Source organism: Sceloporus occidentalis, unplaced genomic scaffold (assembly GCF_023333645.1).
Source record: "Sceloporus occidentalis isolate IW3139 unplaced genomic scaffold, rSceOcc1.0.p SCAF_59, whole genome shotgun sequence".
NCBI classification, from domain to species: Eukaryota; Metazoa; Chordata; class Lepidosauria; order Squamata; family Phrynosomatidae; genus Sceloporus; species Sceloporus occidentalis.
In genome coordinates this window covers 404,246-420,325 of record NW_028317039.1, presented here as the reverse complement: position 1 = coordinate 420,325, position 16,080 = coordinate 404,246, and positions in this window count along the sequence as shown.

Here is a 16,080-nt window from a genome sequence, read left to right as displayed (position 1 = left end):
CACTTAGTGGGGCGCTGGCCGCAACTCAGGAACACGGCAGGTTCTGGAACAAGGCAGGTTCTGGAACAAGGCAGGTTCTGGAACAAGGCAGGTACTGGAACAAGGCAGGTACAGGAACAAATCAGGAACCAAACAGGTAGTCCTCAAACATTAGGTACAGGAACAAGGCAGGTACAGGAACAAGGCAGGTACAGGAACAAATCAGGAACCAAACAGGTAGTCCTCAAACATTAGGTACAGGAACAAGGCAGGTACAGGAACAAATCAGGAACCAAACAGGTAGTCCTCCAACTTCAATGTCAAGGCCCAGACTGCAGGGCTGGGCAGGTTTATCAAGGCTGACTTGATCAGGTAAGCCACTGCAGCTGGACCTGATAATTAGTCTGAGATGTCCTGATTGGCTAGGGCGGCCACTAGTGGCAGGAAACGTGAAATGAATAATGCAAAGTTTGAACAAGTCCAGCTAGCGCATGGTGAAACGTGACAGTGCTTGAGTGGGATTGCAGAGTATGCAGAAATGACCCACCAGAAGGGGCTCACCCTGAAGTAGTCCTGACAGAGCAGGATATGTCCCTAATAAAGCAGTAGTAGGGGAGCAGTCATGGGACAGAAAATATAAGCTGAACTAAAGTGTAGAGCGTGAGAATGTGCAAGAACACGCTGTTGCTCCATAGAAAGGAAAACACGCTACAACAAGGATGGAGCCACCCACGTACATGGCACGTCTGCCACAAAGATGGATCCAAACTCTTATGCAATAAGAGCTCATAGCCAAGACCAAGATGGCCGCCTCGAGAACCAAAATGGCAGCGAAATCTCGCAAGATGAGAACTCGCCGTCCAAAACAAAACAGGAAGCCAGGAAAAACAAGAGAGTCAGCAATGTAAGGTTTTGCAGCTGCAATAAAAGAAGAAAGCAAGCGGCAAGTGCAGATAGAAGAAAAGAGATGCATGGGCCGGAGAGCCTCGATGGGGGGTTTGTGATAGCTGGTGGTGTGGAGTGATATGACGAGGAAGAAAGTGAAAAAGAACAGAGCTGACAAAGGGAAAGAAAATCCCAAAGAATGAAAAAACCACCAGGAAAGAAATCCCCCCACAATGGAAGAAGTAGAAAAAATAATGAATCTGACCTACAGCCATGGTGAGCAGCAAAGAAAGAGGATGATGAAGGGGGGAGCCAGGGTTTCATACTCTAAGCATTATGATTGTTGTTTACCAGTTCACTGTTAACTCTTTCTTTGCTACTTATCGGTTAGAGTAAAGAGAGCGAATATAGGAGCCTTCTGTCTTGCCTTAAAAATATCTGCCTATGGGTTTGTTATTATTTAAAATTTTTATAAAGTTACTTTACACAAGTTTGTAATTTATACGGATATAATTTATAATCAATAGAATGAGACGTCTCACAAGTTCATATCGGTGTCCACTTACATTTGGTCATCTAGTGAATCATTGTCAGGCTCCATTCAGGCTCCGTTCCCCCCGTCTCGCTGGAGTTCCCCCCCTGTCTCGCTGGAGTTCCCCCCCTTTACTATAATCCATTCCTGGGTTTCTGTATGCTCTGTTCTGTGCCTCTAATTCCTTAATTCCAGTCCTGCTCTTTGATTCAGCTCTGTTTCTTTTATAAGGTGTGCCCCACCTGTTTGTTGTGTTTAGACTGCAGAAAACTCTGCAGTCTAAATGTATGTCCTTCTCTGTTTTGTGTTTAGATTTACTGCTTAGTTTCTGCTTATTAGTGATTCAGTAGGCAGGGTTTAGTGCTAGGACCCACTGAATATTGGAGTACTTTGGCGTAGTGGTGGGCTAAGCATACTATGGCCATATAATGTGACGGAATCTCCAATTGTTAGCTTATAGTCCTAGGCTAGTCCTGTATTTATGTTTGTCTGTCTCTTTTGTACGTTTGCCCTCTTTTTCCTGAATCATCTGAGGATTTGGGTTCCTCTCTCCTCTCCCTATGTCCCAGTTAAGATATCCTATCCTTGCTTAAAGGAGAAGCGTCTGAGGAGCCCGGCTCCTCACTCCATCCCTTGTGCGACTGGCTTCCCTGTAATCTGTTGTGTCCTGTACCATTTATGTCTTGTCTGGCTATGTTTCTTGCTCGTCTCCCTGCTCCTTGCTCTGTCCCCCTTGCTTGCTATATTTCTGCTCTTACTCTGCTTAGCTTCCCTACTCCCACCCTACAGCATCCTGCACATTAATCTGGAGAGCTATGTCTCATGCCTTCTCCAGGTTGCCTGCAGGATATCACTTTGCTTTGTTCTGGACAACATCCGCTGTTATGTCAGGGCACTGGTATGTGGCCGCACAACCCTAGATGGCCCCCCGGGAGAGTGCAGTCACCCTGAACCAGTTCCTGTCCAACTCCGCACTTGCACAGTGACTCTTGAAATTCCATCATTGGGCACTGTGGGTCATTACAGTCGTCTGCATAGACCCTGTTCCTGTTATAGACCCTGTTATAATCATATAATGCAGAACAGGTGAGTGAGGTGATGTGGAATGTACTGATATAAGAATCTTGCATATACTGTATCTGATAATTTACATATGCTACCTTGGAGGACGGTTTAAAAGAAAAGATTACATATGTTGTATTTAGGTCTCAGAATAGAGCCAGGGATGCCTTTCTTCCCCAGTTTGGCCCTGTCTTCCGGAAATGGCAGTGTCCCTGAGGGGTAAAATAAAGGACTCACATTCCAGTAACCAAGGCTGTGTTCTTTGTGTAACTCATTCTTTTTTATTCACAATTTCCACAGGAGCACATGCCCATTATTCTTCTACCTGAATCATGCAGCTTCCTCTGAACAATGTTACATAGAACACCTTAGCCTCAGCAGCAGCAAATAACCAGCTGGTAAAAGTAATGGACCTTTGCATGATCATCATTATATGTACATTATGTGTGGGCTGCTACATTGTTCAGAGCCCTTTACTTTTACATTATGTTCATCTGTTCACTATTATTGAAGAAGATGAGGAACTGTAGGAGATGTAAAAGTAGCAAAGGGTAATTACACATTTACAGAAACATATTCTTCATCAAAGAATTACAACATCCTCCAGGTAACAGCTAGTTGGACAGAGTTTGTTACCAGGAAACAGTATTCATTCCAGAAAAAAATGTCATTTTTATTTTAACCATTTTGCATCAATTCATTTTTTTTGCTTTTTTATTGGTTTCATATTTTCCATACTTAATATGTTCAAACAAGGTTAGAGACCAATAATGTGATATAAAGAAAAGAACTGTTTGCATCAATTTTCCACCAACTTTTGTCTACTTTTGCCACTGCTGCAAAGCTATTCCTGTTATCTGCCACCTTCTCATTGTCTTGAACACAAATGTGTAGCATATAGATACCGTACAAATCATAATACCGTATTTACTTGATTATAAGACGACCCCCCCAAATTTGAATATTAATTTAGAAAAAAAAGAAAAAGCGTGAATAAGACTACCCTATAAGAATTTTTTTTTACTAGTAAATATTAATTCACATGTAAACTATTTTTTTCTTCTATAATAAAATCTATGATTGAGAAAAATTTATTTCCCTTTATTTGCCAACCTGCCCCCCAGTTATGCACATCTGCCCCCAGATTTCCCTTTACCCCCTAAATGCCACTCTGCCCCCAGATATGCCTTACATCCCCTATATGCTTTATACACCCTTATATACCACTCTGCCTCCCCGATATTCCTTTTAACCGCCTATATGCCCACTCTGCCTACCTGATATTCCCTTTAACCCCTATATGCTACTCTGCCTCTCTGATATTCCTTTTAACCCCCTATATGCCACTCTGCCTCCCTGATATTCTTTTTAAACACCCTATATGCCACTCTGCCTCTAGAAATCCCTTATACTCCCCCCACCAGCTGCTGGAGAGAAGGATCCAGGTTCCCTGCAGCGCTGCAGGGGATCTGGATCTTAGTCTTATAATCAGATCTCTATTAGAAGATGACCTCTATTATAAGATGATGGTCATTTTTCAGAGCATTTGCAAATACAGTAATGAAATCCTAATACTAAGTTATAGGTATGGAAGGAGTTAAATTGAACTGACCTAACTAAAGCTGTTTGACCTGTTGATTCAACACAAGATTTTCTATGCTCACAGGAAGAACAGGCGGAGACTTTTATTTAAGTTTGGAATTTAATTGTAGTTCTGAAGCCCACAGGAAAAGGCTAATATATGGTGGCAAATTGTTTTATTGGTATTAACCACTAGTAACCTGTAGCATGTGTTTAGTGCATGTTTTGATTTCTGTAAATCAGTCTTTGTAAAATTATAAGAATTAAAAATTAGCCTTGGTGACCGATTAATACAAATTTTTATTTAATAGAAAGACCGAAATGACGACGCTCGAGACCAACCAGCAGCGCGAAGGATGTCTGGTCACCCCCACCTACCAGGGTGCCCGATGCAGCCTCACCTCTCACCACATGGGCCCCAAAGGACTTGTCAACTCCGGCTAAGGACAGGATCCAGCGTATCCACCTAGCCTGCGTGGGAGTTGCCAGCGGGCAGAAAGGGGACACGTAAGAGATCAAAAGCTGCAAATTCTTACCGGTTCTTAGTGATGCCGTGCGGGAAAGGTAAGTGCGAACACACCTAGCCAAGCAGAAGTACGGGTCCTCCGTAAGGTAACTGGTCAGGAAACTGAGGAGGAAAGAGACTTAGTGTGTCTCCGCACGAGAAAACATACTCCATGCAGGTAAAAATAAATGGCATCCGAATCGAAATCCCGCACATCACACACCCTCCGGAAAGAAAGAAGGTAAAGCAACAAAGCAAGTTTGGTCGACAACTGCTTCAGAAAAAAACCTTCATTGTCAGGCCAAGAACGTAGAAAATCTAGGACCACCGCCACGTCCCACAATGATTCATATCGTGGACCAGGAATACCAATGGGCAAACCGACGATACCACTAGAGATAGCTGACCGATCCACATTAATTGAGCGGTAAGATTTACTGCCCTCAAATACCTCCGCCAAGCAATTGAGAATTAATGGTGGAGATGCCGAATAGGGATCAGACTGTGATCACGCCAAGACCACCAAGCTGCCCAAGATTCCCTGAGCAGATCCTGAGCTGCCACCGATAACTCTGGGACTGCTCCTAGGAACTGAATACGCTGACTTGGAGTCAGTTCCAACTTCAAGGTATTGACCACAAAACCCAGCTGATGGAGCTTCTCGATAACAAACTTTGTGTGTTCCCTGAGGGTAGCTGGATTCTGAGAAAAAAGGAGGATATTGTCCAGATAGATGATGGACCTGATCCCTCACGAGCGGAAGAAAGCTGTCACTGGCTTTAGTAGCTTTGTGAAGCCCCATGGAGCTGAGCTAAGTCCGAAAGGTAGTGACTTGAATTGCCATAACTGGCCGCACAAATAAAATTGCAGGTACTTCCGGAAATCTGGGTGGATCGGGACCGCCAGGTAAGCATCCTTTAAGTCCAGTCTGGTAAACCAGTTGTCTTCCAGCATAAGGTCGTATTGTACGTATTGTACATGTGACGTATATAGTATGGGCGAGTAGACTGAATGCCAGTCAATTAAAAAACGAAGTCTCAGCCCGTATGGACCCACAGGCGTGATAGGTCTGGAACAAATGGAGCTCCCCTACCCTGACTACAATGGAAGGTGTAGGTATAGAACTTGCGTAGAACTTTTTCACTGCCTGAACTATGGCTTTTTCATACCTGTGGTATATAAATCTGCTACCACTAGTGGCCACCCTCTGCTCTCTGGAGCACTCAGAACTCAATTACTAGGATCAGGTGTACCCTATTACCTGCGTTGAGCTCTAATCAATACATCCAGCTGGGCCTTGGATTACCCTGCCTTTATGAACCTGCCCTGCCCTTCAGTCAGGGCCTTTGTATTGAAGTCTGTGGACCTTTTTGCTGTGGCTCTGTACCTGATGATACATGTTGCCAACCTTCGTGATACCCTGCGCCCTCCACCAGTGGAAAGACGCTGGAGCCAGGCCCGCAGGAAAGTCTGGGTTGCGAAATAAGGGAGTGAGATTAGAAGGTGTATGAAGCAAACGGCATTTCAGTTTAAGGCCCTTCCCACAAAGACAGGGAAAAAGATAGTGTGGGGCTACCTGTACATGATGGGCGCGTGCTCCTCCCCAGCCAGCAAACATCCGAGATGTCAGGTAATTGACACATCGCCTCTTCTAAAGGTACCCACCTATGGTGCCAAAGAACCCAGGTGAACCTGAACGAGCTGCGCCAACTGGGTTGCCTGAAAATAAGTCACCAGGTGTGGCACCCCCAGGCCTCCCTCGCCATGGGGTCCGTAAAGGTGAGAACGTCTCCACCGTGGGGCGGTGCCTCTCCAGAAAAAGCGGATAATCTCCACCTGGAGGAGCTCCATGTCTCAAGCCACCAATGGAACCGGGAGCGAGCGAAAAAGATAGAGTATTTTAGGTAAGAGAGTCATCTTGACACTATATACCCTGCCTAATAGAGAAATGTTATATGACATCCACCTAAGGAGGTCTCCTTTCAGCCGTTGTAACAACGGAAGGTAGTTAGTCTTTTTGGCCTCAGATTTTAAGGCCATTGACACAGCATCATTTTTTTATGTTGGTCAGTTCACAGATAAATCTAGTGATGTGGCAGCGGACCCAGCAGCCACAGATACAAGTAGTACAAGCAGCGCTGCTTTTACTGCAATTCCTGGCATCACTATTGATGTTACAGGATTTACCCCATTGCAGTTTGTGCAGATGTTGCTTTTTTCGAATTTTTCACCATGTTTTATTCATTTTTTATAGTAAATTAGATATGATCACAATAATGGTATCTGAAGAAAGCCCCTCTTGTTCTGAAAAAAACAACAATATATATATAACTTGTGTGGGTTCTCTAAATGAGAGAGCACCACAAAGTATTAAAACAGCCTTGATCCAGAAGGGTACAAAAAGAAAAAATAAGCCTGGGTCCTTAAGGGGTTAGGTAAAGAAAAGGGAAACAAAAAAGAAATCAAATAGAACATAAGATTGAGTCCATGAGAGTCCCTGCTGAGCCAATGCTATGTAAATGCAATAACTACAAAAAAAGAAGATAAACGGGTAAGAGGACATTAGATCCCATAAAAAGTGAAAACACACACAAAAAGGGGAACTATCAGCTACATACCGTATTTGCTCGATTATAAGACGAGGTTTTTTTCAGAGCAAATAGGTCTGACTATGAGACGACTAAGATCCATATCCCCGCAGCTGCAGGGGAACTGGATCCTCCTGTCCCCCCCCCCGCCCCACTTACCGGTACTTCTGAGTCCCCGGTGTGTAGCAATTCGCGTAGACAACTTCCGCTGCAGCCAGGAAGGAGGTGTGCCGCACCGGTGTGGGGAACTCTGATCTCTGACAGTCGGGGAAGGTCTGCGCGATGGACGCAGAGAACCCCCGCTGCTAGCCACTCCTCCTTCCTGCCGCAGCGTAAGTGCGTGGGATCTACACGCTGCCCCGGCTACATGACTACACCCAGGAAAGAAACACGGGAGTTAAGAAATCGCCTCATTCCCTTAGAACAGAACCCATGGAAAAGGGGAAGGTTCCAAAGACAGTCAGGGGACAAAGAGGAGGAGGGAAGAAGATAAACCAGATAAAAAATATAAAAAATTTAACACCAGAAGAGGGAGGGATCATAAACATCTCTAAAGCAGAACTGACACAGGACAAAATTAGATTACTGAGAAAAGGCCTCAAATTTGCACCTACAAATTAGGGCCTTTTGTAGGTGCAAATTTGAGGCCTTTTCTCATTTTGATCTCTTTATGGATACCCAAAGATATCTTAGAAAGTTAATGGTAAAAAGGTTTTTCAATAAAAACGATAGCCAGAAACAAGATGTTATTGATGCGATGGACCCCACCCCCTCAAAATCTTTTATGCACACCTCACTTAAACCCAAATCAAAATTTTACCCCCTGAGTGAGAAAAGCGAACATCTGGAAGTATTCACGGACTTAGTTCTAAGGGACTTGGAGAACCTGAAGGGAAACAACAAATCCTCCAATTTGAACCAGAAAGAAAGACAAGCATTGAAAGCCTTAAAGAATAAACATGAATTAGTAGTGAAACAAGCGGACAAAGGGGGTGCCACAGTCATCATGGACCGTACATACTACATTGAAGAGGCAAACAGAATCCTAGGAGACACAAATACATATAAAAAGTTAAAAGGGGACCCTACTAAGGATTTTAGCATACAACTACATAAAATACTCGATAAAGGCTTAGTGGAAGGGGTCCTGACTAAACAAGAATTTAACTATTTAAAGAAAGAACACCCCAAAATAGCAGTGTTTTATTTCCTTCCCAAAGTTCATAAGAATTTGAAAGAACCCCCAGGAAGACCCATCATTAGTGGATTAGACTCCCTTACCTGCAACACCTCAGAGTATGTGGATTACTTTCTACAAAAGTATGTACCTCAGAGTCCTGCTTTCCTAAAGGATACCCCCCACTTACTCAATATATTGAAAGATATCCAGTGGTCTCGGGGTTGGATATGGGCAACACTAGACATATCCTCATTGTATACAGTGATCGAACACCAACAGGGCATACAAGCTATAGATAATGTTTTATCACGTGATGGAAACATGAACCCAATCCAAAAAGATTTCATTTTAGACTGCATCAATTTTATTCTTAAATTCAACTACTTTTGGTTTGAGAACGATTTTTATCTTCAAATGTGTGGCATGGCCATGGGCACCAGGTTTGCACCCAGCTACGCGAACTTGTTCGTAGCCGAGTGGGAGAATAAGTGTATTTGGAACAACAACCCCCACAGTGCAAACCTATGAAAAGATACATAGATGACATTCTCATTATATGGGGAGGGACTCTGGAGCAATTGAATACATTTATACTATATGTCAACAACAACGATTGCAACCTCAAGTTTACCTCCAACATACAAAAATCACACATAGAATTCCTAGACGTAGAACTATTTATTGAGAATAATATCACCTGTTCAAAAAACTTTACGAAATCTACTGATAAGAATGGGTACATAGAGTATAACCAGCTGCCACCATCCACTATGGCTCAACAATATTCCGAAAGGACAATTAATGAGAGTGAAGCGAAATTGTTCAAAACAGGAGGATTTCATCCACAAAGCAAATTACATAACACAAAGATTTCTGGAAAAAAAACTACCCTTCTGAGAGGTTAAAGAGCAGCCTTTAGCAGGTCCAACAGATGGACAGAAATCAGTTATTAGAGGGAAGAAAAAAAGACATAAATGAAAAAGGAAAAAAAGATTTTAGTTTCTCCTTCTTCACGAGATACAATTCACAGGCACACAAGATAAAAAAGATAATTGGGGACCACTGGCATATATTGAAAATTGATAGCATTCTAGGAAAAATATTACCAAAAAAAACCACAGATAATTTACAAAAAAGCAGACACTCTAAAAACTATTTTAGCCCCAAGTGTATTACCAAGAAACACTAAACCACACAATATTAACAACTTTTTAGGGACAAAACCAAAAGGTCCCGACCCCTAAAAGAGCGCATCTTAGAACACCTGGGGAATATAAGAAACAAAAACATCAAACATAGTGTACCTAAACATTGTAATTCATGTCCGCAGTTCTCTTTAGAAACTCTAAAGATCATGGGCATAGACTGGGTGTACCCATATTGGAGTGGGGGCAACAACATTGAACATCTTTCTTAAAGAGAAACCGAATGGATCTTCAAACTAAAAACCTTTAAAAAGGGGGGTTTAAATTTGGAAATAGATATATTGTCTTTTATATAGTGTCACTTTTTCCCCTGACGATCTAATCCCAATAAACGCACAACAAAAAATATAGTATATATATACAATACATAATTTAAAATACTCCTTACTTACCTTTTCTCCACGGTGTTGGTACTTTACAGCTGTAAGGCCACATATCAGAATCATCTTCTTTGCCTTTCCTCGTTTCTTCAACATTGCCCACTACATAAAGCAATTTTTTTATATAGGATTTTCCCCTTCTTTTATAGTTTTCTTATAATATGGATTATTTCCATATATATTTCCTCCTATCATAATATTTTCTCCATTTCCAGAGCTATGTCATACCGAGCCATACCAGAGACAATGTACCGATGTATACATTAGTCATTTGGCTTTTTTAACAAAGAAAACACACTCCACACACATACCAAGATTAACTAATGGTGTTTTTATTTCCTATGATTTCCGGACACACGATCTTCCCCTTTACACAAACGATCCCTCCGTGTTGCAGGAAGAACCATCTAAGACGATCGGCACTCCAGCTATAATGCACGCACGGAACACGCATGATTACGCAATGACGCTATAATACTGAAATCCGAACAGACGGACGGAACCGAAAAGCCGCGAACGTGATGTCCGAGGGAGCATAAAAAGAAGAACCCCACAGACCCGGATACATACCTCCTGAGGAAGCCACGTATTGGCGAAACGCGTAAAGGACTACTTGCTTTTAGTACACTTGATCTTTTAACCATTTTTTATACTATTTACATTTATTTATACTCTCTTTTTTAATTATATATTCGGAATTTTTTACATGTGTAGAGTGTAACTTCCGATTAACTCTGTAAGGGCTGAGTCCCAAAATAAATTAATTATTTATTTATTAGATTATGGCATACAGAATTATTTTTTGTAAATAACAGTTTTTATTCAGATCCAAAGAGTCAGATACAGTACAGCAGAGAACCATGCCACAGTAGGCCCAAAATGTAAGAAGTTACATAGTAATGAACGAGAGAAACAGACACAATGTAGGTTATTGCCAATACAGTACAGGGTGTCAAATGTTGCAATAAAATCAGTACCTAACATTGGCTCTCAAAAGGATCTGAGATTTTTCAGTATTTTTCAAAAAATGAGCAGCAGGAGAGAAAAAAACTGACCGAGGTGCGTGCATGTAGCCCGCAATACAATGAAGCCACTCACAGATAAAACATAAAACAGAAAGAAAAACAACGTAAAACTAAAAACTGAAAGCAGTCGGGCAAACAAAGCAAACAGAAAATAAGGCACATATCCATGTGTAGGACACGACAGGCAGGAATGTAAGTCAGGGGACCAGTATCCGGCCCAAATAGAATGCAAACATAGAGGCCCCTATGAGAGGAGAAGGGTCCCTCCTATGTGTGGATCATGAGAGGACTCATCAGGTGGAGAGTCAGTCATTGTACAGGCGGAGAGGCGTGTGTGAGGCGGCATGGGACATTTTTTCCAGCATGCTATGGCGGGCGAGAGTTGAGAATACTTCCGCTAGTGGTGGCGGAGAGTCAGCTTTCCAGCGCCTCGCAATGCATAGCTTAGTAGCCAGGAATACATGAATAATCAATTTACGTATGGGGCTCGGGGGAGGGTCTGGAAACATATGCAGGAGAGCAATTTCAGGTAAGGGATCCAGGTGGAAATGGAGCATAGAGCGAATGGCAGAGAATATTTGTCGCCAAAGCGGGGCCAGAAGTGGGCAAGACCACCACATATGGAGCATGGAGCCCTCCTGACCACAGCCTCTCCAACAGAATTAAGGGTAGCCCTTGACCATGTGGGATAAGCGGGACGGAGTCAGATACCAGCGGAAGCTTATTTTTTTCTGCAATTCTAAGTGGTTCAAGCAATGGGATACCCCTTGCATCATAGCTTCCGACTCAAACCAGGAATCGGACGGAAAGGTTTGGTTCAGTTCCCTCTCCCAGGCGTGCATGTGGGGCAATTTGTGTACATAAAATTTGGAGACCAACAAAAGGTACCAACGGGAGATTGCTCCTTTAATCTCCGGGGCGGAACGAAATAAGGAGAGAATAGGGTGCAATTCCTATGGGGATGGAGCCACGGGGGAGGTAATGGAAGAAAGGGCGTGACGTATCTGTAAATATTTGAAGAAATCGTGTTGAGGGATGTTGTGAGTGCGAGTGAGGTAAGTGAAAGGTACCATGATACCATTGTGGAAGAGGTCACCCATGGTTCGGAAGGTTGGACGAATCCAACGATCAATATGCAGGTCCGGGATCAACAAATCAAGGATCCCTAAGGGTGTAAAGGGAAAGCATCTGGCTAAAGAGGGGAAACGACGTTTAGCTTGGGACCATACTTTGAGCATATAAGAGGTGGAAGGCGGTAGGGTGGGCAATGGGGGATGAGATGAACTAGCGGACCATAGAAGTTGCGCAATGGAGTGGGGGGAGAGGAGGGCATTTTCCTGGGAAACCCAGGCCGGTATGTTAGAGGAGGCATGGAACATAAGGGTTTGAGAGAGAATGCAAGCCTCATGATATGACTTAATATGTGGGACCCCCAATCCCCCACAAAGTCTGGGAGAGAACCTAGTGGAATTGGCAACAAGGGATTTACCCTTCTGTTTTGTGAAGTCAACAAAGAAGGACTGTATAGAATGCAGTAAAGAGGGAGGGGGAGGGATAGGGACGGTACGTAGGTGTCAGGACCCTGGTAAGCAGGTCGGGTAGGAGCCCAGTAGCAGGGGATACAAGGGGTTCTGTTTGCACCCCACGATGCATGACGGTATGTGATGTGGTACGGACAGGCGAAATAACACACGGCACAACAGAATACGAGGAAAGGTACTGTATTGATGAAGGATATCACCAGCAAGAAAAGGCAGTAGTTTCTAGGCAGGATGCCTACTGTCAGGGCTGACGGCAGGAAGCCCACTGGCAGGGCTGACGGGTACGGAGACCCACTGGGTGGGCTGACTGGTACGGAGGCCCACTGGGTGGGCTGACTGGTACGGAGGCCCACTGGGTGGGCTGACGGCAGGAAGCCCACTGGGTGGGCTGACGGCAGGAAGCCCACTGGCAGGGCTGACGGGTACGCAGGCCCACTGGGTGGGCTGACTGGTACGGAGGCCCACTGGGTGGGCTGACGGCAGGAAGCCCACTGGGTGAGCTGACGGCAGGAAGCCCACTGGGTGAACTGACGGCAGGAAGCCCACTGGCAGGGCTGACTGGTACGGAGGCCCACTGGGTGGGCTGACGGCAGGAAGCCCACTGGCAGGGCTGACGGGTACAGAGGCCCACTGGGTGGGTTGGCAGCAGGTACAGGCAGGTAGCTCAGGAACTAGCAGGTAGCTCACGGTACAGGGCCAAAGCAGAGCGGTCCATGCACTTCAATGCAAAGGCCCTGACTACAGGGCAGGGCAGGTTAATAAAGGCAGGTCCCACTCAGGTGATCAGACCCAGCTGACCTGGTAATCTGATCCTGAGCACTGCAGAGAGAGGGAGAGGGTGGCCACTAGTGGTAGCAGCCGGACATAACGGCAAAAGTAATCATACATGGTCCGGGCTAGCAGGGTGGAATCCTGACAGTAGGACATACAGGAGTTTGGGTAGGGCAGTCATTTTCAGTGCATTAATGCGCCCCAGCCAAGACAATTCAAAGCCCTTGCATCGTGAGATGTCCCTTTTGACTTGTCACCACATAGAAATTAAGTTATAAGCATTGAGGGATCGTATGTGTGTAGTCAGATGAATACCTAAGTATGTTAAGGAGGATTCCCTCCAATCAAAAGGATAGAGAATAGAGAGGGACCGCGATTGAGAAGTGTCCATGTTGAGGCAAAGGGCTTGAGTTTTTGAAATGTTGTTTGTGGTATGAAACTGACGCATACTTTTCAAATTGTAGCAGTAAGGCGGGAAGAGATGTCAAGGGGGAGGTAATAGACACTAAGACATCGTCTGCAAAAAGGCCGAGGGTACATGGGGAGTCGGGAGTCATTGGGAAGCCTGAGATGAGAGGGTCCTGTCGAATACGTTCCGCAAGTGGTTCAAGTGCAAGGGCGTATAGGAGAGGGGACAAGGGGCAGCCTTGCCGGGTGCCATTAGTTATAGGGAAAGGACGGGAGAGAAAACCTAGCATGGAGATGCAAGCCGAAGGTGAGGAGTAGAGAGCTAATATGGCTTGGGTAAATGAGGGGGGGAGGCCAAATTTAAGGAGGGTTGCTTGGAGGAATCGCCAATGGAGCCTATCGAAGGCCTTCTCCGCGTCGAATGATATAAGGAGAGTGGGAATCTTGCGGAGATTAGCAGCCCAGATCACATTAATGAATTTACGTGTGTTGTCCGAGGACTGACGGCCTCTGACAAATCCCACCTGGTCGGCGTGCAATAGGAATGGGAGGAGAGGAGCCAGTCTATTGGCGAGGATCTTGGCATATATTTTAATGTCATTATTAAGAAGAGATATGGGCCTGTAGTTAGAGCAGCTGTCAGTGGGTTTGCCTGGCTTGAGTATAGTAATAACATGAGCACGAAGGTTTTCCGAGGGAATCAGTCCTGAGGTCATGTAAGAGCGAAAGAGGGTTAGCATGAAGGGACCTAAGGTAGAAAGGTAGATACTATAGTAGGAGGTACCTACCTTCAGGTGTGTTGCTAATTAAGTAACCTTCTCTGTGAGTTCCGCTTGGCTTTTGCAGTTGCATTTAGCTTGGACACACAAGCGAATCCTGAGCTGGGGCAAATCTCCTAAGTGACATCTCTAAGTGAGGAGTTACAAAGCAAGAAGGAGGGTAAAGTATAAATCCTTGTGATTCCATATATTTATATATATATATTGCACCTTACTGTCTGTTTTTGCCAGTTATTTGAGCTATCCCCATTGCCAAGATGTCCTCCATGTTTGACAATGCGGTCAGGTGTGTCGCTCCTGTATCACTAGAGGTACTCACCGCAGGAGTTATTCTGCCCAGAAAACTGCTGAATAGGGAGAAGCCCAAACAGTGGTAATCCAGGACTTAGATGATCCCAACAGTGAGACACTCTCCGTGAACACAGGTAGCAGGTAAGTACTGAGTATGGCAAACAGGTACAAGTGAGGATGTCAGACAAGCCAGGTCGGTACACAGGAGCAGGTTAGCAGACAAGCCGGGTCGGTACACAGGAGCAGGTTAGCAGACAAGCCGGGTCGGTACACAGGAGCAGGTTAGCAGACAAGCCGGGTCGGTACACAGGAGCAGGTTAGCAGACAAGCCGGGTCGGTACACAGGAGCAGGTTAGCAGACAAGCCGGGTCGGTACACAGGAGCAGGTAAGCAGAGGTACAAAATCACAAAGGCAAAAGGGAGGTCAAGCAGGCAAGGGTCCAAAAACAACGATCAGCAGCAAACTCAGAGTCACAGGCAAAGACCACAACAGGGTGCCTGTGAAAGGACAGCAAGTTTCTTAAATCTGGCGCCAAACAGAAGATCCCGCCCCTAGCAGAGTCAAGGCCACGCCTCCAGACGTCCATCACGTCCACGGCACCAGCCAGAAGGAGTAGCTGCGCCCCTAGTGGACGGACCGGCGGCTGGGCAGCAGGTAAGGGAACTCCTCTGGGAACTCCTGCATAGACGGGCAGCCTTAGATCTGCTCGTCGAGGAGTTCCCGGATCCGACCCTCCTTCTCCCGTGTCGGCGGTCGGTCTGTTTGCCGCCGGCACGGAGAGAACGTGTACGTCCCTCGGGTGCCCGTGCGCCGCGAGCGGTAGTCCGCTCGCCGACCACGGGTCCGGAGGGAGAAGTATCGGGTCCCCGTGATCTGCGAGCAGACCCCCGCCCGCGGCTAACAGGACCTGAGGACGTGACAGTGACATTACCCCCTCCCCGAAGGCCGGCCGAAGGCCGTAAATTCCCAGGTTTATCGGGATTTTTAGCATAAAAGGAGCGAAGTAAGGCAGGGGCATGTAAATCCGAGGACCGAACCCATGACCTTTCCTCCGGACCATAACCCTTCCAATGAACTAAATAATGAATAGAATTTCTAACTTTCTTAGAATCGAGAATAGATTGTACTTCATATTCAGTGTGGGAATCCACAATCACAGAACGAGGATGAGGGGTAAATTTGGAGAACCGGTTACAGGTAAGGGGTTTAAGCAGGGAAACATGAAAAACACGGGGTATTCTAAGGGAAGGGGGAAGGAACAACTCGTAGGTGACAGGATTAATTTTACGAAGAATCCGGAAAGGACCGATATATCGAGGGGCGAGTTTCATGGATGGGACTTTAAGTTTAATGTTTTTGGTAGATAG